Source organism: Hyla sarda, unplaced genomic scaffold, assembly GCF_029499605.1.
Source record: "Hyla sarda isolate aHylSar1 unplaced genomic scaffold, aHylSar1.hap1 scaffold_2318, whole genome shotgun sequence".
NCBI classification, from domain to species: Eukaryota; Metazoa; Chordata; class Amphibia; order Anura; family Hylidae; genus Hyla; species Hyla sarda.
The window spans coordinates 1039-23823 of record NW_026609000.1 but is presented as its reverse complement, the minus strand read 5'-3'; the positions used below and the strand labels follow the sequence as shown (position 1 = coordinate 23823).

General features: G+C 45.8%; 9 non-coding genes across 9 annotated transcripts; all 9 read right to left on the bottom strand.

Annotated features, from left to right (window-relative positions):
- Positions 1-778: 778 nt before the first annotated feature.
- Positions 779-970, bottom strand: LOC130322346 (U2 spliceosomal RNA). The gene has a single exon (XR_008867880.1). It is a non-coding gene; the product is annotated as a U2 spliceosomal RNA (small nuclear RNA).
- Positions 971-4613: 3643 nt separating this feature from the next.
- LOC130322334 (U2 spliceosomal RNA) lies at positions 4614-4804 on the bottom strand. Its single transcript, XR_008867869.1, has one exon. It is a non-coding gene; the product is annotated as a U2 spliceosomal RNA (small nuclear RNA).
- Positions 4805-6895: 2091 nt separating this feature from the next.
- On the bottom strand, positions 6896-7083 carry LOC130322345 (U2 spliceosomal RNA). The gene has a single exon (XR_008867879.1). It is a non-coding gene; the product is annotated as a U2 spliceosomal RNA (small nuclear RNA).
- A 3699-nt stretch (positions 7084-10782) lies between these two features.
- LOC130322333 (U2 spliceosomal RNA) lies at positions 10783-10973 on the bottom strand. Its single transcript, XR_008867868.1, has one exon. It is a non-coding gene; the product is annotated as a U2 spliceosomal RNA (small nuclear RNA).
- A 2098-nt stretch (positions 10974-13071) lies between these two features.
- Positions 13072-13262, bottom strand: LOC130322352 (U2 spliceosomal RNA). The gene has a single exon (XR_008867884.1). It is a non-coding gene; the product is annotated as a U2 spliceosomal RNA (small nuclear RNA).
- A 2094-nt stretch (positions 13263-15356) lies between these two features.
- LOC130322351 (U2 spliceosomal RNA) lies at positions 15357-15547 on the bottom strand. The gene has a single exon (XR_008867883.1). It is a non-coding gene; the product is annotated as a U2 spliceosomal RNA (small nuclear RNA).
- A 2085-nt stretch (positions 15548-17632) lies between these two features.
- LOC130322350 (U2 spliceosomal RNA) lies at positions 17633-17823 on the bottom strand. Its single transcript, XR_008867882.1, has one exon. It is a non-coding gene; the product is annotated as a U2 spliceosomal RNA (small nuclear RNA).
- A 2091-nt stretch (positions 17824-19914) lies between these two features.
- LOC130322344 (U2 spliceosomal RNA) lies at positions 19915-20105 on the bottom strand. Its single transcript, XR_008867878.1, has one exon. It is a non-coding gene; the product is annotated as a U2 spliceosomal RNA (small nuclear RNA).
- A 2092-nt stretch (positions 20106-22197) lies between these two features.
- Positions 22198-22388, bottom strand: LOC130322332 (U2 spliceosomal RNA). Its single transcript, XR_008867867.1, has one exon. It is a non-coding gene; the product is annotated as a U2 spliceosomal RNA (small nuclear RNA).
- Positions 22389-22785: the final 397 nt, after the last annotated feature.

The following is a 22785-nucleotide window of genomic DNA, read 5'->3' as shown; positions in this document are numbered from 1 at the left end:
TAGGCCAGAATGTCAGTCCATGTTGGAGCAGGTTTAGATACAGTCTAAAGCATAGATCTCAAAGTCTGTGCACAGAATTTAGCAAGGGCCTCGCACCTTCTGATGCATCAGGTAGGTGCACAATAGCATAGCCTAACCCTCTGTACTTTGGTCTATATTGATGCGGGACATAGACAGCCAGCTGATGACCAATCCATTAGTGCAATGGATGGCTGGAAGCATTTGTCTTTGCCTTTGCAATACCACAGAAGCAATGCATGGTCAATGTACAGCAATGACACACCTGTGTGAACAGCCAGGAGACCCCCCCCCCCCATGTTATGTTACATAGTTACATAGTTAGTACGGTCGAAAAAAGACATATGTCCATCACGTTCAACCAGGGAATTAAGGGGTAGGGGTGTGGCGCGATATTGGGGAAGGGATGAGATTTTATATTTCTTCATAAGCATTAATCTTATTTTGTCAATTAGGAACATTCAGCACCCACCCGCTATCAAGGCAGCTGCCTATCATGTCATGCCCTACCTGCACAGGTGTGCTGGCTACTCAAATGATCCAATTAAGGAGGCCATTTAGTCAGCAGCAGCAGAAGTCCTGTGCCTGGACGCTCCAACAGGGGCCAGACACAAGCAGAAGCAGAAGCAGCAGAAGCAGCAGCAGCACCACCTTTTGTTTTTTGGCTGCAGCAGCAGCAAGGCCCACAGGGCTGGCTAGCTGGCTAGCCAGCAAGCAGGTAGCAATGAAAGTAGGAATCTTTCTTTTTAACCCTGTAAGGGGGTGGTGCACTGTACCCGAAGATACTGCCATATCGGGTCAATGCATAGGGCGACGGAAGCAAGCTTCGAAATCGGCCCCCGTTCTCAAAAATCCATTTAATATATGGTCCCCAGATAGGGGACGTATCAGATATTAAACTGATAAGAACAGATTTTTTTTTTTAAGTTGCCCTCAGAACTCACTCAGAGTTCCAAGATCTTATTTGAAACTCAATTATTGTGTTCATCCTTGGGTAACATAATTTAATTTCTTTTCTTAAACACCAAATGAAATAAAAAGAAACATTTTAAAATCAATACATAAAGAAAAAACTCATAAAATAACTAAACCATACCTTACTTTCTAATTAACAAATCTCCATTAGAAAGTCATTCCCTTCCTCCAAGCATACACCGTTAGGAAATCAATCAAACCTAGACTGATATTCCCTCTAGTCACATCACTCTTGGCTTGAGATGCCAACCAGGCTGGAATTTTATACGCTTCAATGAAACGATTCATATCCGCCTTAAAAGAAAAATAAACTTTGTCCCGCACCTCCTCCTCCCGTGACTTAAATCTTGCTTTTAGCTCAATCATTTCTTTATCAAATGTCCGTCTTTCTGTTTCTGACAGATTCTCCAATAAACTTCCAAGCACACCACCATATTGTGACGGCACAAACTCTTCCACCTCTTTCTTTTTCTTCTGTTCCGCTGCTCTTCTTATTGGAACCTGTTCTAGCTCAGGCTCTTTTGCTTCAACTAGTTCCTCTCGGCTTCTTTTAACCGCCTCTTTTTTCCCAACCTTTTTCTTGGGACAAGAGCCAAGAAGATGGCCCTCATTCCCACACAGATGGCACTTCTTCTTCTTCTCACAATTCTCCGCCTCATGACCTTCTTCTTGGCACTTGAAGCACCACAGGAATGTACATACGTCCTTACTATGGCCATACTGCTTACACTTACGGCAAAACTCTTGCATGCCGGAGAAAAACAAGTCACCGTTTACCGTTCCAATTTTAAACCGCCCTGGCGGGACTATTAGCTTACCATCCACCGTTTCTTTAAATTTTACTTCAAACTTCCATTTGGTAGTCCATAATCCAAACTGGTTCAAAATCTTACCTTTGGGCAATACATTATCACAAAATCTTAACAGGAAAGTAACAATGTCTTCTTCTGGTGTATATGGGCTGTACATTCTTACAGTCACCAGTCTTTCTCTGCGAGGGAAGTGTGGAATTATCCCCACTCCCTCCAGGACCGAACTTCCTTTCCTTTGCTGAAAACGGCTCCAGAATACATCATAGTCCTCTTCTGACATAAGCACAACATCATAGTATCCACTCTTTGGAAATTCCAGCATGGAAAGAATTTGTTCTTTCCTGATCTCCAAGAGCTTGAACAAAACATCCTCGACCACGAATACCAGGCCTCTCTCCTTTTTCCGCACATCCTGCAAGGAAATCCGCACTCCATTCCGTAATCTTGCGAAGGATGGTACACCTTCAGAAGCAGATCCACGATCTTCAGCCATCTCCAAGGTATCCAGGCACCTCCCCCACGCAAGCAGGTAGGTGGGTGTGGATCGCCTCCCGTTGTCTGGGGACTAGGCCGGCTCCCTAATAGCAGCAGGGGGGTGAAGTCCCTCCGTTAAGAAGGACGATCCCCCCAGGCAAAGGAGCCGGGTACCCCAGACACCCTCTGGCCAGACCAAGTGAGCAGAACTACACTTGATCTTAGCCAAAAGGCCGAGAAGCGATAACCGTGAAAGGGGCGGGCCCAACAAGGTCCCCTTCATGGGCACTATCACTGCTTGCTGTCAGGGAGGCTGCCAGACAATTTTCCATGCACACTCTGGGCTGGGGGGCAGTCAACCACCAGTACACACAGCAGAACCTAAACCCATACCATTATTGCTAAGCAGCAAGACAGGGGCCCATTGCACTCCCACGGGGCCTTTTTAAATGCAATCCATAACCCGGATTTGCCAGGAACCCTTCTTACTCCTCCTACTTGCATGTGACACTGGCTTAGGATCTGCATAGGAAACACACACACAAGCACACACCTACCTTTGTTGCCTGCAGATGCCTCCTTGGCTGTCCCCAAACGGTATCAAACCAACACCCACGGGAAGCTGTAAGCATAGAGGACATGCCTGCACCCCATTGGACTTACCTGTGTGGGTTAAATCCGGGTTATTTGACAACCTATGGCGGTGATGGTTCTGCTCAGGCAGAGCAGTGCTGATGCTCCTCATAAAGCTGTCGCTGCTGTGAAGGTTCTAGGTGACATCACAAATCCCTTTGGTTACATACACAACAAAGCTGGGTTGTTGTTGTTTACACTCTGCAAGGCCTGTGGAAGTGAGTGACATCATAGCACTGTAGTTCTGAGGGTTCAAGATGGATGCAACAATCTCCTGTTGCTTCTATGAAGGCCGTAATAGACGACATCACCAAACAGCTCCATAGTCACATACACAGCAAAGGAGAGATGTTGTTTACACCTAGTGATGTCAGTGGTATTGAGTGACATCACAGCACAGTGCTAAGGCTCCTGGGCCTGGACACAGCAGCGGCTGCAATATCTCAACGGAGAATACGTTTATATCTATATGTGTGTGTGCGCATATATATATATATATATATATATATATATATATATATATATATATTTCTCCGCCGAAATCACTTTTAAACCCATTTCCACCTTTTTTTCCCTTCTCTTCCTCTTACTTTTTTTTCACGTTTTTTTACGTTTTTCTCCTTTTCGCCTCTTTTCTGGGCGTATTATTCTTCTTTTTCTTCTTTTTTTTCGTCTAATGCATACCCCATCAGTGCAGCAATGCTTATTCAATACCGCCAGCAGATGGAGACACTGGGGGATAATTTTCTAAGGATTTATACTGATTTTTCCTGTCTGAATTTGTCGCACAGAAAGTTGCAGGCCAAATATGTGTGACATTTCTGCGACTTTAGCTTCTAGAGCATTTTTACAACATTATACATAGGTGCTGAATACATAAAAAGCGACTGTTCAGCGACAGACAAGTCGCATCGGCTGAAAGTAGGCCAGAATGTCAGTCCATGTTGGAGCAGGTTTAGATACAGTCTAAAGCATAGATCTCAAAGTCTGTGCACAGAATTTAGCAAGGGCCTCGCACCTTCTGATGCATCAGGTAGGTGCACAATAGCATAGCCTAACCCTCTGTACTTTGGTCTATATTGATGCGGGACATAGACAGCCAGCTGATGACCAATCCATTAGTGCAATGGATGGCTGGAAGCATTTGTCTTTGCCTTTGCAATACCACAGAAGCAATGCATGGTCAATGTACAGCAATGACACACCTGTGTGAACAGCCAGGAGACCCCCCCCCCCCCATGTTATGTTACATAGTTACATAGTTAGTACGGTCGAAAAAAGACATATGTCCATCACGTTCAACCAGGGAATTAAGGGGTAGGGGTGTGGCGCGATATTGGGGAAGGGATGAGATTTTATATTTCTTCATAAGCATTAATCTTATTTTGTCAATTAGGAACATTCAGCACCCACCCGCTATCAAGGCAGCTGCCTATCATGTCATGCCCTACCTGCACAGGTGTGCTGGCTACTCAAATGATCCAATTAAGGAGGCCATTTAGTCAGCAGCAGCAGAAGTCCTGTGCCTGGACGCTCCAACAGGGGCCAGACACAAGCAGAAGCAGAAGCAGCAGAAGCAGCAGCAGCACCACCTTTTGTTTTTTGGCTGCAGCAGCAGCAAGGCCCACAGGGCTGGCTAGCTGGCTAGCCAGCAAGCAGGTAGCAATGAAAGTAGGAATCTTTCTTTTTAACCCTGTAAGGGGGTGGTGCACTGTACCCGAAGATACTGCCATATCGGGTCAATGCATAGGGCGACGGAAGCAAGCTTCGAAATCGGCCCCCGTTCTCAAAAATCCATTTAATATATGGTCCCCAGATAGGGGACGTATCAGATATTAAACTGATAAGAACAGATACTACACTTGATCTTAGCCAAAAGGCCGAGAAGCGATAACCGTGAAAGGGGCGGGCCCAACAAGGTCCCCTTCATGGGCACTATCACTGCTTGCTGTCAGGGAGGCTGCCAGACAATTTTCCATGCACACTCTGGGCTGGGGGGCAGTCAACCACCAGTACACACAGCAGAACCTAAACCCATACCATTATTGCTAAGCAGCAAGACAGGGGCCCATTGCACTCCCACGGGGCCTTTTTAAATGCAATCCATAACCCGGATTTGCCAGGAACCCTTCTTACTCCTCCTACTTGCATGTGACACTGGGCTTAGGATCTGCATAGGAAACACACACACAAGCACACACCTACCTTTGTTGCCTGCAGATGCCTCCTTGGCTGTCCCCAAACGGTATCAAACCAACACCCACGGGAAGCTGTAAGCATAGAGGACATGCCTGCACCCCATTGGACTTACCTGTGTGGGTTAAATCCGGGTTATTTGACAACCTATGGCGGTGATGGTTCTGCTCAGGCAGAGCAGTGCTGATGCTCCTCATAAAGCTGTCGCTGCTGTGAAGGTTCTAGGTGACATCACAAATCCCTTTGGTTACATACACAACAAAGCTGGGTTGTTGTTGTTTACACTCTGCAAGGCCTGTGGAAGTGAGTGACATCATAGCACTGTAGTTCTGAGGGTTCAAGATGGATGCAACAATCTCCTGTTGCTTCTATGAAGGCCGTAATAGACGACATCACCAAACAGCTCCATAGTCACATACACAGCAAAGGAGAGATGTTGTTTACACCTAGTGATGTCAGTGGTATTGAGTGACATCACAGCACAGTGCTAAGGCTCCTGGGCCTGGACACAGCAGCGGCTGCAATATCTCAACGGAGAATACGTTTATATCTATATGTGTGTGTGCGCATATATATATATATATATATATATATATATATATATATATATATATTTCTCCGCCGAAATCACTTTTAAACCCATTTCCACCTTTTTTTCCCTTCTCTTCCTCTTACTTTTTTTTCACGTTTTTTTACGTTTTTCTCCTTTTCGCCTCTTTTCTGGGCGTATTATTCTTCTTTTTCTTCTTTTTTTTCGTCTAATGCATACCCCATCAGTGCAGCAATGCTTATTCAATACCGCCAGCAGATGGAGACACTGGGGGATAATTTTCTAAGGATTTATACAGATTTTTCCTGTCTGAATTTGTCGCACAGAAAGTTGCAGGCCAAATATGTGTGACATTTCTGCGACTTTAGCTTCTAGAGCATTTTTACAACATTATACATAGGTGCTGAATACATAAAAAGCGACTGTTCAGCGACAGACAAGTCGCATCGGCTGAAAGTAGGCCAGAATGTCAGTCCATGTTGGAGCAGGTTTAGATACAGTCTAAAGCATAGATCTCAAAGTCTGTGCACAGAATTTAGCAAGGGCCTCGCACCTTCTGATGCATCAGGTAGGTGCACAATAGCATAGCCTAACCCTCTGTACTTTGGTCTATATTGATGCGGGACATAGACAGCCAGCTGATGACCAATCCATTAGTGCAATGGATGGCTGGAAGCATTTGTCTTTGCCTTTGCAATACCACAGAAGCAATGCATGGTCAATGTACAGCAATGACACACCTGTGTGAACAGCCAGGAGACCCCCCCCCCCCCCATGTTATGTTACATAGTTACATAGTTAGTACGGTCGAAAAAAGACATATGTCCATCACGTTCAACCAGGGAATTAAGGGGTAGGGGTGTGGCGCGATATTGGGGAAGGGATGAGATTTTATATTTCTTCATAAGCATTAATCTTATTTTGTCAATTAGGAACATTCAGCACCCACCCGCTATCAAGGCAGCTGCCTATCATGTCATGCCCTACCTGCACAGGTGTGCTGGCTACTCAAATGATCCAATTAAGGAGGCCATTTAGTCAGCAGCAGCAGAAGTCCTGTGCCTGGACGCTCCAACAGGGGCCAGACACAAGCAGAAGCAGAAGCAGCAGAAGCAGCAGCAGCACCACCTTTTGTTTTTTGGCTGCAGCAGCAGCAAGGCCCACAGGGCTGGCTAGCTGGCTAGCCAGCAAGCAGGTAGCAATGAAAGTAGGAATCTTTCTTTTTAACCCTGTAAGGGGGTGGTGCACTGTACCCGAAGATACTGCCATATCGGGTCAATGCATAGGGCGACGGAAGCAAGCTTCGAAATCGGCCCCCGTTCTCAAAAATCCATTTAATATATGGTCCCCAGATAGGGGACGTATCAGATATTAAACTGATAAGAACAGATTTTTTTTTAAGTTTCCCTCAGAACTAAATCATAGTTCTAAGATCTTATGTGAACTAGATTTTTGTGCTCATCATCAGGTAACTTTTTTATTTATTTCCAAAATAAAACAAATTAAAACAACATAACTAACAACAAAAACTCAAATAAACCTTATTCCAAAATCAAACCCTTTCTCCAAGCAAAAACTCCCAAATAATCAATTAATCCGAATTGAAGAGCTCCACTCTTCAAAGCTTTTTTAACTGGAACTGCCAACCATGGCGACACTTGGTAGGTCGCCATGAAGCGTCCCACATCAGGCTTTAAGGACTGCAATACTTTTTCCCTCGCAGTTTCAAGTCGAGTGTTCACTTTTATTTTAAATTTTAGTAAATCTTGCACAAATACTTCTCTTTCTTCCTTTGGGGCTTGGTCCAGCACCTCGCCCAAAAAACCAACAAAATATTCACCAAGAAATCTTTTCTTCAATTCCTCTGTTGGCTCCCCTTCAGAAGCCTCACTCCCACTTTCTTCTTCTTTTTTCTTCCTCTTCAACTTTACTTCACTTTCAAACTCCATAGCCACAGATTTTTCTGGGCAGTTTTTAGAGTAATGCCCAGTCTTCTTATTAATTTCTGGTTCATCTTGCAGCAAACCCACATCTTCTCTCTTCTTTTTCTTCTTTGGACAATTTGCGTACAAATGTCCACTTTGGTTACACAAATTACATTTACCCCTCTGGGTACACGACTCTGTTCCATGTCCTTCCTTCTGGCATTTATAACACCATAGATACGTACATTCATCTTTCAGGTGTCCATATTGTCTGCACTTACGGCAGAAATTCTGCATTCCAGCAAAAAACAGGTCCCCATTTATGGAACCTATCTTGAAACGGGAAGGAGGAAACACTGTTCCCCCTCCCGCCTCCTCCCTAAATTTTACTTTAAACTTCCATTTTGTTGTCCAAACCCCATACTGGTTAAATACTTTACCCAAAGGCACAATCTCTTCACAAAACTGGTCCAAAAAAACAACTATGTCCTCTTCAGGGATATATGGACTATACATTCTTACAGTCAATATTTTTTCTTTCCCTGGAAAATGGGGAATAACTTCCACGCCTTCCCAGATTACATGAGTCTTAGAGGCATCCACTTTCTTACAAAATGAATCACAATCTTCATCAGAGACAAAGATTATGTCATAACACCCCCTCTTGGGGAATTCCAGCATAGACAGAATCTGTACCTTGGATACGTGCAGAAGTCCAAACAGCATGTCCTCCACTACAAAAGAAAGTCCTCTTCCTCTCTTAGCAGAGTCCTTCAGCAGGATGCGAACGCCATTTTTAATCCTCCCGAAAAAGGGCATCTCCTCTTCTCTGGTTCCAGGCATCTCCGGTTCTTCTGCCATCTTGTAGAAAATCACGTCCAACAGGAACAAAAGACACTCCCCCACAGAATGTGGGCAGTGAAAGGGGATCGCTCCCCGTTGTCCGGGGACTAGGCCGGCTCCCCAATTGCAGCAAGGGGGTGAAGTCCCTCCGTTAGGAAGGACGATCCCCCAAGGCCAAGGAGCCGGGTACCCCAGACACCCTCTGGCCAGACCAAGTGAGCCGAAACTACACTTGATCTTAGCCAAAAGGCCGAGAAGCGATAACCGTGAAAGGGGCGGGCCCAACAAGGTCCCCTTCATGGGCACTATCACTGCTTGCTGTCAGGGAGGCTGCCAGACAATTTTCCATGCACACTCTGGGCTGGGGGGCAGTCAACCACCAGTACACACAGCAGAACCTAAACCCATACCATTATTGCTAAGCAGCAAGACAGGGGCCCATTGCACTCCCACGGGGCCTTTTTAAATGCAATCCATAACCCGGATTTGCCAGGAACCCTTCTTACTCCTCCTACTTGCATGTGACACTGGGCTTAGGATCTGCATAGGAAACACACACACAAGCACACACCTACCTTTGTTGCCTGCAGATGCCTCCTTGGCTGTCCCCAAACGGTATCAAACCAACACCCACGGGAAGCTGTAAGCATAGAGGACATGCCTGCACCCCATTGGACTTACCTGTGTGGGTTAAATCCGGGTTATTTGACAACCTATGGCGGTGATGGTTCTGCTCAGGCAGAGCAGTGCTGATGCTCCTCATAAAGCTGTCGCTGCTGTGAAGGTTCTAGGTGACATCACAAATCCCTTTGGTTACATACACAACAAAGCTGGGTTGTTGTTGTTTACACTCTGCAAGGCCTGTGGAAGTGAGTGACATCATAGCACTGTAGTTCTGAGGGTTCAAGATGGATGCAACAATCTCCTGTTGCTTCTATGAAGGCCGTAATAGACGACATCACCAAACAGCTCCATAGTCACATACACAGCAAAGGAGAGATGTTGTTTACACCTAGTGATGTCAGTGGTATTGAGTGACATCACAGCACAGTGCTAAGGCTCCTGGGCCTGGACACAGCAGCGGCTGCAATATCTCAACGGAGAATACGTTTATATCTATATGTGTGTGTGCGCATATATATATATATATATATATATATATATATATATATATATATATTTCTCCGCCGAAATCACTTTTAAACCCATTTCCACCTTTTTTTCCCTTCTCTTCCTCTTACTTTTTTTTCACGTTTTTTTACGTTTTTCTCCTTTTCGCCTCTTTTCTGGGCGTATTATTCTTCTTTTTCTTCTTTTTTTTCGTCTAATGCATACCCCATCAGTGCAGCAATGCTTATTCAATACCGCCAGCAGATGGAGACACTGGGGGATAATTTTCTAAGGATTTATACTGATTTTTCCTGTCTGAATTTGTCGCACAGAAAGTTGCAGGCCAAATATGTGTGACATTTCTGCGACTTTAGCTTCTAGAGCATTTTTACAACATTATACATAGGTGCTGAATACATAAAAAGCGACTGTTCAGCGACAGACAAGTCGCATCGGCTGAAAGTAGGCCAGAATGTCAGTCCATGTTGGAGCAGGTTTAGATACAGTCTAAAGCATAGATCTCAAAGTCTGTGCACAGAATTTAGCAAGGGCCTCGCACCTTCTGATGCATCAGGTAGGTGCACAATAGCATAGCCTAACCCTCTGTACTTTGGTCTATATTGATGCGGGACATAGACAGCCAGCTGATGACCAATCCATTAGTGCAATGGATGGCTGGAAGCATTTGTCTTTGCCTTTGCAATACCACAGAAGCAATGCATGGTCAATGTACAGCAATGACACACCTGTGTGAACAGCCAGGAGACCCCCCCCCCCCCCCCCATGTTATGTTACATAGTTACATAGTTAGTACGGTCGAAAAAAGACATATGTCCATCACGTTCAACCAGGGAATTAAGGGGTAGGGGTGTGGCGCGATATTGGGGAAGGGATGAGATTTTATATTTCTTCATAAGCATTGATCTTATTTTGTCAATTAGGAACATTCAGCACCCACCCGCTATCAAGGCAGCTGCCTATCATGTCATGCCCTACCTGCACAGGTGTGCTGGCTACTCAAATGATCCAATTAAGGAGGCCATTTAGTCAGCAGCAGCAGAAGTCCTGTGCCTGGACGCTCCAACAGGGGCCAGACACAAGCAGAAGCAGAAGCAGCAGAAGCAGCAGCAGCACCACCTTTTGTTTTTTGGCTGCAGCAGCAGCAAGGCCCACAGGGCTGGCTAGCTGGCTAGCCAGCAAGCAGGTAGCAATGAAAGTAGGAATCTTTCTTTTTAACCCTGTAAGGGGGTGGTGCACTGTACCCGAAGATACTGCCATATCGGGTCAATGCATAGGGCGACGGAAGCAAGCTTCGAAATCGGCCCCCGTTCTCAAAAATCCATTTAATATATGGTCCCCAGATAGGGGACGTATCAGATATTAAACTGATAAGAACAGATACTACACTTGATCTTAGCCAAAAGGCCGAGAAGCGATAACCGTGAAAGGGGCGGGCCCAACAAGGTCCCCTTCATGGGCACTATCACTGCTTGCTGTCAGGGAGGCTGCCAGACAATTTTCCATGCACACTCTGGGCTGGGGGGCAGTCAACCACCAGTACACACAGCAGAACCTAAACCCATACCATTATTGCTAAGCAGCAAGACAGGGGCCCATTGCACTCCCACGGGGCCTTTTTAAATGCAATCCATAACCCGGATTTGCCAGGAACCCTTCTTACTCCTCCTACTTGCATGTGACACTGGGCTTAGGATCTGCATAGGAAACACACACACAAGCACACACCTACCTTTGTTGCCTGCAGATGCCTCCTTGGCTGTCCCCAAACGGTATCAAACCAACACCCACGGGAAGCTGTAAGCATAGAGGACATGCCTGCACCCCATTGGACTTACCTGTGTGGGTTAAATCCGGGTTATTTGACAACCTATGGCGGTGATGGTTCTGCTCAGGCAGAGCAGTGCTGATGCTCCTCATAAAGCTGTCGCTGCTGTGAAGGTTCTAGGTGACATCACAAATCCCTTTGGTTACATACACAACAAAGCTGGGTTGTTGTTGTTTACACTCTGCAAGGCCTGTGGAAGTGAGTGACATCATAGCACTGTAGTTCTGAGGGTTCAAGATGGATGCAACAATCTCCTGTTGCTTCTATGAAGGCCGTAATAGACGACATCACCAAACAGCTCCATAGTCACATACACAGCAAAGGAGAGATGTTGTTTACACCTAGTGATGTCAGTGGTATTGAGTGACATCACAGCACAGTGCTAAGGCTCCTGGGCCTGGACACAGCAGCGGCTGCAATATCTCAACGGAGAATACGTTTATATCTATATGTGTGTGTGCGCATATATATATATATATATATATATATATATATATATATATATATATATATATTTCTCCGCCGAAATCACTTTTAAACCCATTTCCACCTTTTTTTCCCTTCTCTTCCTCTTACTTTTTTTTCACGTTTTTTTACGTTTTTCTCCTTTTCGCCTCTTTTCTGGGCGTATTATTCTTCTTTTTCTTCTTTTTTTTCGTCTAATGCATACCCCATCAGTGCAGCAATGCTTATTCAATACCGCCAGCAGATGGAGACACTGGGGGATAATTTTCTAAGGATTTATACTGATTTTTCCTGTCTGAATTTGTCGCACAGAAAGTTGCAGGCCAAATATGTGTGACATTTCTGCGACTTTAGCTTCTAGAGCATTTTTACAACATTATACATAGGTGCTGAATACATAAAAAGCGACTGTTCAGCGACAGACAAGTCGCATCGGCTGAAAGTAGGCCAGAATGTCAGTCCATGTTGGAGCAGGTTTAGATACAGTCTAAAGCATAGATCTCAAAGTCTGTGCACAGAATTTAGCAAGGGCCTCGCACCTTCTGATGCATCAGGTAGGTGCACAATAGCATAGCCTAACCCTCTGTACTTTGGTCTATATTGATGCGGGACATAGACAGCCAGCTGATGACCAATCCATTAGTGCAATGGATGGCTGGAAGCATTTGTCTTTGCCTTTGCAATACCACAGAAGCAATGCATGGTCAATGTACAGCAATGACACACCTGTGTGAACAGCCAGGAGACCCCCCCCCCCCCCCATGTTATGTTACATAGTTACATAGTTAGTACGGTCGAAAAAAGACATATGTCCATCACGTTCAACCAGGGAATTAAGGGGTAGGGGTGTGGCGCGATATTGGGGAAGGGATGAGATTTTATATTTCTTCATAAGCATTAATCTTATTTTGTCAATTAGGAACATTCAGCACCCACCCGCTATCAAGGCAGCTGCCTATCATGTCATGCCCTACCTGCACAGGTGTGCTGGCTACTCAAATGATCCAATTAAGGAGGCCATTTAGTCAGCAGCAGCAGAAGTCCTGTGCCTGGACGCTCCAACAGGGGCCAGACACAAGCAGAAGCAGAAGCAGCAGAAGCAGCAGCAGCACCACCTTTTGTTTTTTGGCTGCAGCAGCAGCAAGGCCCACAGGGCTGGCTAGCTGGCTAGCCAGCAAGCAGGTAGCAATGAAAGTAGGAATCTTTCTTTTTAACCCTGTAAGGGGGTGGTGCACTGTACCCGAAGATACTGCCATATCGGGTCAATGCATAGGGCGACGGAAGCAAGCTTCGAAATCGGCCCCCGTTCTCAAAAATCCATTTAATATATGGTCCCCAGATAGGGGACGTATCAGATATTAAACTGATAAGAACAGATACTACACTTGATCTTAGCCAAAAGGCCGAGAAGCGATAACCGTGAAAGGGGCGGGCCCAACAAGGTCCCCTTCATGGGCACTATCACTGCTTGCTGTCAGGGAGGCTGCCAGACAATTTTCCATGCACACTCTGGGCTGGGGGGCAGTCAACCACCAGTACACACAGCAGAACCTAAACCCATACCATTATTGCTAAGCAGCAAGACAGGGGCCCATTGCACTCCCACGGGGCCTTTTTAAATGCAATCCATAACCCGGATTTGCCAGGAACCCTTCTTACTCCTCCTACTTGCATGTGACACTGGGCTTAGGATCTGCATAGGAAACACACACACAAGCACACACCTACCTTTGTTGCCTGCAGATGCCTCCTTGGCTGTCCCCAAACGGTATCAAACCAACACCCACGGGAAGCTGTAAGCATAGAGGACATGCCTGCACCCCATTGGACTTACCTGTGTGGGTTAAATCCGGGTTATTTGACAACCTATGGCGGTGATGGTTCTGCTCAGGCAGAGCAGTGCTGATGCTCCTCATAAAGCTGTCGCTGCTGTGAAGGTTCTAGGTGACATCACAAATCCCTTTGGTTACATACACAACAAAGCTGGGTTGTTGTTGTTTACACTCTGCAAGGCCTGTGGAAGTGAGTGACATCATAGCACTGTAGTTCTGAGGGTTCAAGATGGATGCAACAATCTCCTGTTGCTTCTATGAAGGCCGTAATAGACGACATCACCAAACAGCTCCATAGTCACATACACAGCAAAGGAGAGATGTTGTTTACACCTAGTGATGTCAGTGGTATTGAGTGACATCACAGCACAGTGCTAAGGCTCCTGGGCCTGGACACAGCAGCGGCTGCAATATCTCAACGGAGAATACGTTTATATCTATATGTGTGTGTGCGCATATATATATATATATATATATATATATATATATATATATATATATATATTTCTCCGCCGAAATCACTTTTAAACCCATTTCCACCTTTTTTTCCCTTCTCTTCCTCTTACTTTTTTTTCACGTTTTTTTACGTTTTTCTCCTTTTCGCCTCTTTTCTGGGCGTATTATTCTTCTTTTTCTTCTTTTTTTTCGTCTAATGCATACCCCATCAGTGCAGCAATGCTTATTCAATACCGCCAGCAGATGGAGACACTGGGGGATAATTTTCTAAGGATTTATACTGATTTTTCCTGTCTGAATTTGTCGCACAGAAAGTTGCAGGCCAAATATGTGTGACATTTCTGCGACTTTAGCTTCTAGAGCATTTTTACAACATTATACATAGGTGCTGAATACATAAAAAGCGACTGTTCAGCGACAGACAAGTCGCATCGGCTGAAAGTAGGCCAGAATGTCAGTCCATGTTGGAGCAGGTTTAGATACAGTCTAAAGCATAGATCTCAAAGTCTGTGCACAGAATTTAGCAAGGGCCTCGCACCTTCTGATGCATCAGGTAGGTGCACAATAGCATAGCCTAACCCTCTGTACTTTGGTCTATATTGATGCGGGACATAGACAGCCAGCTGATGACCAATCCATTAGTGCAATGGATGGCTGGAAGCATTTGTCTTTGCCTTTGCAATACCACAGAAGCAATGCATGGTCAATGTACAGCAATGACACACCTGTGTGAACAGCCAGGAGACCCCCCCCCCCCCATGTTATGTTACATAGTTACATAGTTAGTACGGTCGAAAAAAGACATATGTCCATCACGTTCAACCAGGGAATTAAGGGGTAGGGGTGTGGCGCGATATTGGGGAAGGGATGAGATTTTATATTTCTTCATAAGCATTAATCTTATTTTGTCAATTAGGAACATTCAGCACCCACCCGCTATCAAGGCAGCTGCCTATCATGTCATGCCCTACCTGCACAGGTGTGCTGGCTACTCAAATGATCCAATTAAGGAGGCCATTTAGTCAGCAGCAGCAGAAGTCCTGTGCCTGGACGCTCCAACAGGGGCCAGACACAAGCAGAAGCAGAAGCAGCAGAAGCAGCAGCAGCACCACCTTTTGTTTTTTGGCTGCAGCAGCAGCAAGGCCCACAGGGCTGGCTAGCTGGCTAGCCAGCAAGCAGGTAGCAATGAAAGTAGGAATCTTTCTTTTTAACCCTGTAAGGGGGTGGTGCACTGTACCCGAAGATACTGCCATATCGGGTCAATGCATAGGGCGACGGAAGCAAGCTTCGAAATCGGCCCCCGTTCTCAAAAATCCATTTAATATATGGTCCCCAGATAGGGGACGTATCAGATATTAAACTGATAAGAACAGATACTACACTTGATCTTAGCCAAAAGGCCGAGAAGCGATAACCGTGAAAGGGGCGGGCCCAACAAGGTCCCCTTCATGGGCACTATCACTGCTTGCTGTCAGGGAGGCTGCCAGACAATTTTCCATGCACACTCTGGGCTGGGGGGCAGTCAACCACCAGTACACACAGCAGAACCTAAACCCATACCATTATTGCTAAGCAGCAAGACAGGGGCCCATTGCACTCCCACGGGGCCTTTTTAAATGCAATCCATAACCCGGATTTGCCAGGAACCCTTCTTACTCCTCCTACTTGCATGTGACACTGGGCTTAGGATCTGCATAGGAAACACACACACAAGCACACACCTACCTTTGTTGCCTGCAGATGCCTCCTTGGCTGTCCCCAAACGGTATCAAACCAACACCCACGGGAAGCTGTAAGCATAGAGGACATGCCTGCACCCCATTGGACTTACCTGTGTGGGTTAAATCCGGGTTATTTGACAACCTATGGCGGTGATGGTTCTGCTCAGGCAGAGCAGTGCTGATGCTCCTCATAAAGCTGTCGCTGCTGTGAAGGTTCTAGGTGACATCACAAATCCCTTTGGTTACATACACAACAAAGCTGGGTTGTTGTTGTTTACACTCTGCAAGGCCTGTGGAAGTGAGTGACATCATAGCACTGTAGTTCTGAGGGTTCAAGATGGATGCAACAATCTCCTGTTGCTTCTATGAAGGCCGTAATAGACGACATCACCAAACAGCTCCATAGTCACATACACAGCAAAGGAGAGATGTTGTTTACACCTAGTGATGTCAGTGGTATTGAGTGACATCACAGCACAGTGCTAAGGCTCCTGGGCCTGGACACAGCAGCGGCTGCAATATCTCAACGGAGAATACGTTTATATCTATATGTGTGTGTGCGCATATATATATATATATATATATATATATATATATATATATATTTCTCCGCCGAAATCACTTTTAAACCCATTTCCACCTTTTTTTCCCTTCTCTTCCTCTTACTTTTTTTTCACGTTTTTTTACGTTTTTCTCCTTTTCGCCTCTTTTCTGGGCGTATTATTCTTCTTTTTCTTCTTTTTTTTCGTCTAATGCATACCCCATCAGTGCAGCAATGCTTATTCAATACCGCCAGCAGATGGAGACACTGGGGGATAATTTTCTAAGGATTTATACTGATTTTTCCTGTCTGAATTTGTCGCACAGAAAGTTGCAGGCCAAATATGTGTGACATTTCTGCGACTTTAGCTTCTAGAGCATTTTTACAACATTATACATAGGTGCTGAATACATAAAAAGCGACTGTTCAGCGACAGACAAGTCGCATCGGCTGAAAGTAGGCCAGAATGTCAGTCCATGTTGGAGCAGGTTTAGATACAGTCTAAAGCATAGATCTCAAAGTCTGTGCACAGAATTTAGCAAGGGCCTCGCACCTTCTGATGCATCAGGTAGGTGCACAATAGCATAGCCTAACCCTCTGTACTTTGGTCTATATTGATGCGGGACATAGACAGCCAGCTGATGACCAATCCATTAGTGCAATGGATGGCTGGAAGCATTTGTCTTTGCCTTTGCAATACCACAGAAGCAATGCATGGTCAATGTACAGCAATGACACACCTGTGTGAACAGCCAGGAGACCCCCCCCCCCCATGTTATGTTACATAGTTACATAGTTAGTACGGTCGAAAAAAGACATATGTCCATCACGTTCAACCAGGGAATTAAGGGGTAGGGGTGTGGCGCGATATTGGGGAAGGGATGAGATTTTATATTTCTTCATAAGCATTAATCTTATTTTGTCAATTAGGAACATTCAGCACCCACCCGCTATCAAGGCAGCTGCCTATCATGTCATGCCCTACCTGCACAGGTGTGCTGGCTACTCAAATGATCCAATTAAGGAGGCCATTTAGTCAGCAGCAGCAGAAGTCCTGTGCCTGGACGCTCCAACAGGGGCCAGACACAAGCAGAAGCAGAAGCAGCAGAAGCAGCAGCAGCACCACCTTTTGTTTTTTGGCTGCAGCAGCAGCAAGGCCCACAGGGCTGGCTAGCTGGCTAGCCAGCAAGCAGGTAGCAATGAAAGTAGGAATCTTTCTTTTTAACCCTGTAAGGGGGTGGTGCACTGTACCCGAAGATACTGCCATATCGGGTCAATGCATAGGGCGACGGAAGCAAGCTTCGAAATCGGCCCCCGTTCTCAAAAATCCATTTAATATATGGTCCCCAGATAGGGGACGTATCAGATATTAAACTGATAAGAACAGATACTACACTTGATCTTAGCCAAAAGGCCGAGAAGCGATAACCGTGAAAGGGGCGGGCCCAACAAGGTCCCCTTCATGGGCACTATCACTGCTTGCTGTCAGGGAGGCTGCCAGACAATTTTCCATGCACACTCTGGGCTGGGGGGCAGTCAACCACCAGTACACACAGCAGAACCTAAACCCATACCATTATTGCTAAGCAGCAAGACAGGGGCCCATTGCACTCCCACGGGGCCTTTTTAAATGCAATCCATAACCCGGATTTGCCAGGAACCCTTCTTACTCCTCCTACTTGCATGTGACACTGGGCTTAGGATCTGCATAGGAAACACACACACAAGCACACACCTACCTTTGTTGCCTGCAGATGCCTCCTTGGCTGTCCCCAAACGGTATCAAACCAACACCCACGGGAAGCTGTAAGCATAGAGGACATGCCTGCACCCCATTGGACTTACCTGTGTGGGTTAAATCCGGGTTATTTGACAACCTATGGCGGTGATGGTTCTGCTCAGGCAGAGCAGTGCTGATGCTCCTCATAAAGCTGTCGCTGCTGTGAAGGTTCTAGGTGACATCACAAATCCCTTTGGTTACATACACAACAAAGCTGGGTTGTTGTTGTTTACACTCTGCAAGGCCTGTGGAAGTGAGTGACATCATAGCACTGTAGTTCTGAGGGTTCAAGATGGATGCAACAATCTCCTGTTGCTTCTATGAAGGCCGTAATAGACGACATCACCAAACAGCTCCATAGTCACATACACAGCAAAGGAGAGATGTTGTTTACACCTAGTGATGTCAGTGGTATTGAGTGACATCACAGCACAGTGCTAAGGCTCCTGGGCCTGGACACAGCAGCGGCTGCAATATCTCAACGGAGAATACGTTTATATCTATATGTGTGTGTGCGCATATATATATATATATATATATATATATATATATATATATATATATATTTCTCCGCCGAAATCACTTTTAAACCCATTTCCACCTTTTTTTCCCTTCTCTTCCTCTTACTTTTTTTTCACGTTTTTTTACGTTTTTCTCCTTTTCGCCTCTTTTCTGGGCGTATTATTCTTCTTTTTCTTCTTTTTTTTCGTCTAATGCATACCCCATCAGTGCAGCAATGCTTATTCAATACCGCCAGCAGATGGAGACACTGGGGGATAATTTTCTAAGGATTTATACTGATTTTTCCTGTCTGAATTTGTCGCACAGAAAGTTGCAGGCCAAATATGTGTGACATTTCTGCGACTTTAGCTTCTAGAGCATTTTTACAACATTATACATAGGTGCTGAATACATAAAAAGCGACTGTTCAGCGACAGACAAGTCGCATCGGCTGAAAGTAGGCCAGAATGTCAGTCCATGTTGGAGCAGGTTTAGATACAGTCTAAAGCATAGATCTCAAAGTCTGTGCACAGAATTTAGCAAGGGCCTCGCACCTTCTGATGCATCAGGTAGGTGCACAATAGCATAGCCTAACCCTCTGTACTTTGGTCTATATTGATGCGGGACATAGACAGCCAGCTGATGACCAATCCATTAGTGCAATGGATGGCTGGAAGCATTTGTCTTTGCCTTTGCAATACCACAGAAGCAATGCATGGTCAATGTACAGCAATGACACACCTGTGTGAACAGCCAGGAGACCCCCCCCCCCCATGTTATGTTACATAGTTACATAGTTAGTACGGTCGAAAAAAGACATATGTCCATCACGTTCAACCAGGGAATTAAGGGGTAGGGGTGTGGCGCGATATTGGGGAAGGGATGAGATTTTATATTTCTTCATAAGCATTAATCTTATTTTGTCAATTAGGAACATTCAGCACCCACCCGCTATCAAGGCAGCTGCCTATCATGTCATGCCCTACCTGCACAGGTGTGCTGGCTACTCAAATGATCCAATTAAGGAGGCCATTTAGTCAGCAGCAGCAGAAGTCCTGTGCCTGGACGCTCCAACAGGGGCCAGACACAAGCAGAAGCAGAAGCAGCAGAAGCAGCAGCAGCACCACCTTTTGTTTTTTGGCTGCAGCAGCAGCAAGGCCCACAGGGCTGGCTAGCTGGCTAGCCAGCAAGCAGGTAGCAATGAAAGTAGGAATCTTTCTTTTTAACCCTGTAAGGGGGTGGTGCACTGTACCCGAAGATACTGCCATATCGGGTCAATGCATAGGGCGACGGAAGCAAGCTTCGAAATCGGCCCCCGTTCTCAAAAATCCATTTAATATATGGTCCCCAGATAGGGGACGTATCAGATATTAAACTGATAAGAACAGATACTACACTTGATCTTAGCCAAAAGGCCGAGAAGCGATAACCGTGAAAGGGGCGGGCCCAACAAGGTCCCCTTCATGGGCACTATCACTGCTTGCTGTCAGGGAGGCTGCCAGACAATTTTCCATGCACACTCTGGGCTGGGGGGCAGTCAACCACCAGTACACACAGCAGAACCTAAACCCATACCATTATTGCTAAGCAGCAAGACAGGGGCCCATTGCACTCCCACGGGGCCTTTTTAAATGCAATCCATAACCCGGATTTGCCAGGAACCCTTCTTACTCCTCCTACTTGCATGTGACACTGGGCTTAGGATCTGCATAGGAAACACACACACAAGCACACACCTACCTTTGTTGCCTGCAGATGCCTCCTTGGCTGTCCCCAAACGGTATCAAACCAACACCCACGGGAAGCTGTAAGCATAGAGGACATGCCTGCACCCCATTGGACTTACCTGTGTGGGTTAAATCCGGGTTATTTGACAACCTATGGCGGTGATGGTTCTGCTCAGGCAGAGCAGTGCTGATGCTCCTCATAAAGCTGTCGCTGCTGTGAAGGTTCTAGGTGACATCACAAATCCCTTTGGTTACATACACAACAAAGCTGGGTTGTTGTTGTTTACACTCTGCAAGGCCTGTGGAAGTGAGTGACATCATAGCACTGTAGTTCTGAGGGTTCAAGATGGATGCAACAATCTCCTGTTGCTTCTATGAAGGCCGTAATAGACGACATCACCAAACAGCTCCATAGTCACATACACAGCAAAGGAGAGATGTTGTTTACACCTAGTGATGTCAGTGGTATTGAGTGACATCACAGCACAGTGCTAAGGCTCCTGGGCCTGGACACAGCAGCGGCTGCAATATCTCAACGGAGAATACGTTTATATCTATATGTGTGTGTGCGCATATATATATATATATATATATATATATATATATATATATATATATATTTCTCCGCCGAAATCACTTTTAAACCCATTTCCACCTTTTTTTCCCTTCTCTTCCTCTTACTTTTTTTTCACGTTTTTTTACGTTTTTCTCCTTTTCGCCTCTTTTCTGGGCGTATTATTCTTCTTTTTCTTCTTTTTTTTCGTCTAATGCATACCCCATCAGTGCAGCAATGCTTATTCAATACCGCCAGCAGATGGAGACACTGGGGGATAATTTTCTAAGGATTTATACTGATTTTTCCTGTCTGAATTTGTCGCACAGAAAGTTGCAGGCCAAATATGTGTGACATTTCTGCGACTTTAGCTTCTAGAGCATTTTTACAACATTATACATAGGTGCTGAATACATAAAAAGCGACTGTTCAGCGACAGACAAGTCGCATCGGCTGAAAGTAGGCCAGAATGTCAGTCCATGTTGGAGCAGGTTTAGATACAGTCTAAAGCATAGATCTCAAAGTCTGTGCACAGAATTTAGCAAGGGCCTCGCACCTTCTGATGCATCAGGTAGGTGCACAATAGCATAGCCTAACCCTCTGTACTTTGGTCTATATTGATGCGGGACATAGACAGCCAGCTGATGACCAATCCATTAGTGCAATGGATGGCTGGAAGCATTTGTCTTTGCCTTTGCAATACCACAGAAGCAATGCATGGTCAATGTACAGCAATGACACACCTGTGTGAACAGCCAGGAGACCCCCCCCCCCCCATGTTATGTTACATAGTTACATAGTTAGTACGGTCGAAAAAAGACATATGTCCATCACGTTCAACCAGGGAATTAAGGGGTAGGGGTGTGGCGCGATATTGGGGAAGGGATGAGATTTTATATTTCTTCATAAGCATTAATCTTATTTTGTCAATTAGGAACATTCAGCACCCACCCGCTATCAAGGCAGCTGCCTATCATGTCATGCCCTACCTGCACAGGTGTGCTGGCTACTCAAATGATCCAATTAAGGAGGCCATTTAGTCAGCAGCAGCAGAAGTCCTGTGCCTGGACGCTCCAACAGGGGCCAGACACAAGCAGAAGCAGAAGCAGCAGAAGCAGCAGCAGCACCACCTTTTGTTTTTTGGCTGCAGCAGCAGCAAGGCCCACAGGGCTGGCTAGCTGGCTAGCCAGCAAGCAGGTAGCAATGAAAGTAGGAATCTTTCTTTTTAACCCTGTAAGGGGGTGGTGCACTGTACCCGAAGATACTGCCATATCGGGTCAATGCATAGGGCGACGGAAGCAAGCTTCGAAATCGGCCCCCGTTCTCAAAAATCCATTTAATATATGGTCCCCAGATAGGGGACGTATCAGATATTAAACTGATAAGAACAGATACTACACTTGATCTTAGCCAAAAGGCCGAGAAGCGATAACCGTGAAAGGGGCGGGCCCAACAAGGTCCCCTTCATGGGCACTATCACTGCTTGCTGTCAGGGAGGCTGCCAGACAATTTTCCATGCACACTCTGGGCTGGGGGGCAGTCAACCACCAGTACACACAGCAGAACCTAAACCCATACCATTATTGCTAAGCAGCAAGACAGGGGCCCATTGCACTCCCACGGGGCCTTTTTAAATGCAATCCATAACCCGGATTTGCCAGGAACCCTTCTTACTCCTCCTACTTGCATGTGACACTGGGCTTAGGATCTGCATAGGAAACACACACACAAGCACACACCTACCTTTGTTGCCTGCAGATGCCTCCTTGGCTGTCCCCAAACGGTATCAAACCAACACCCACGGGAAGCTGTAAGCATAGAGGACAT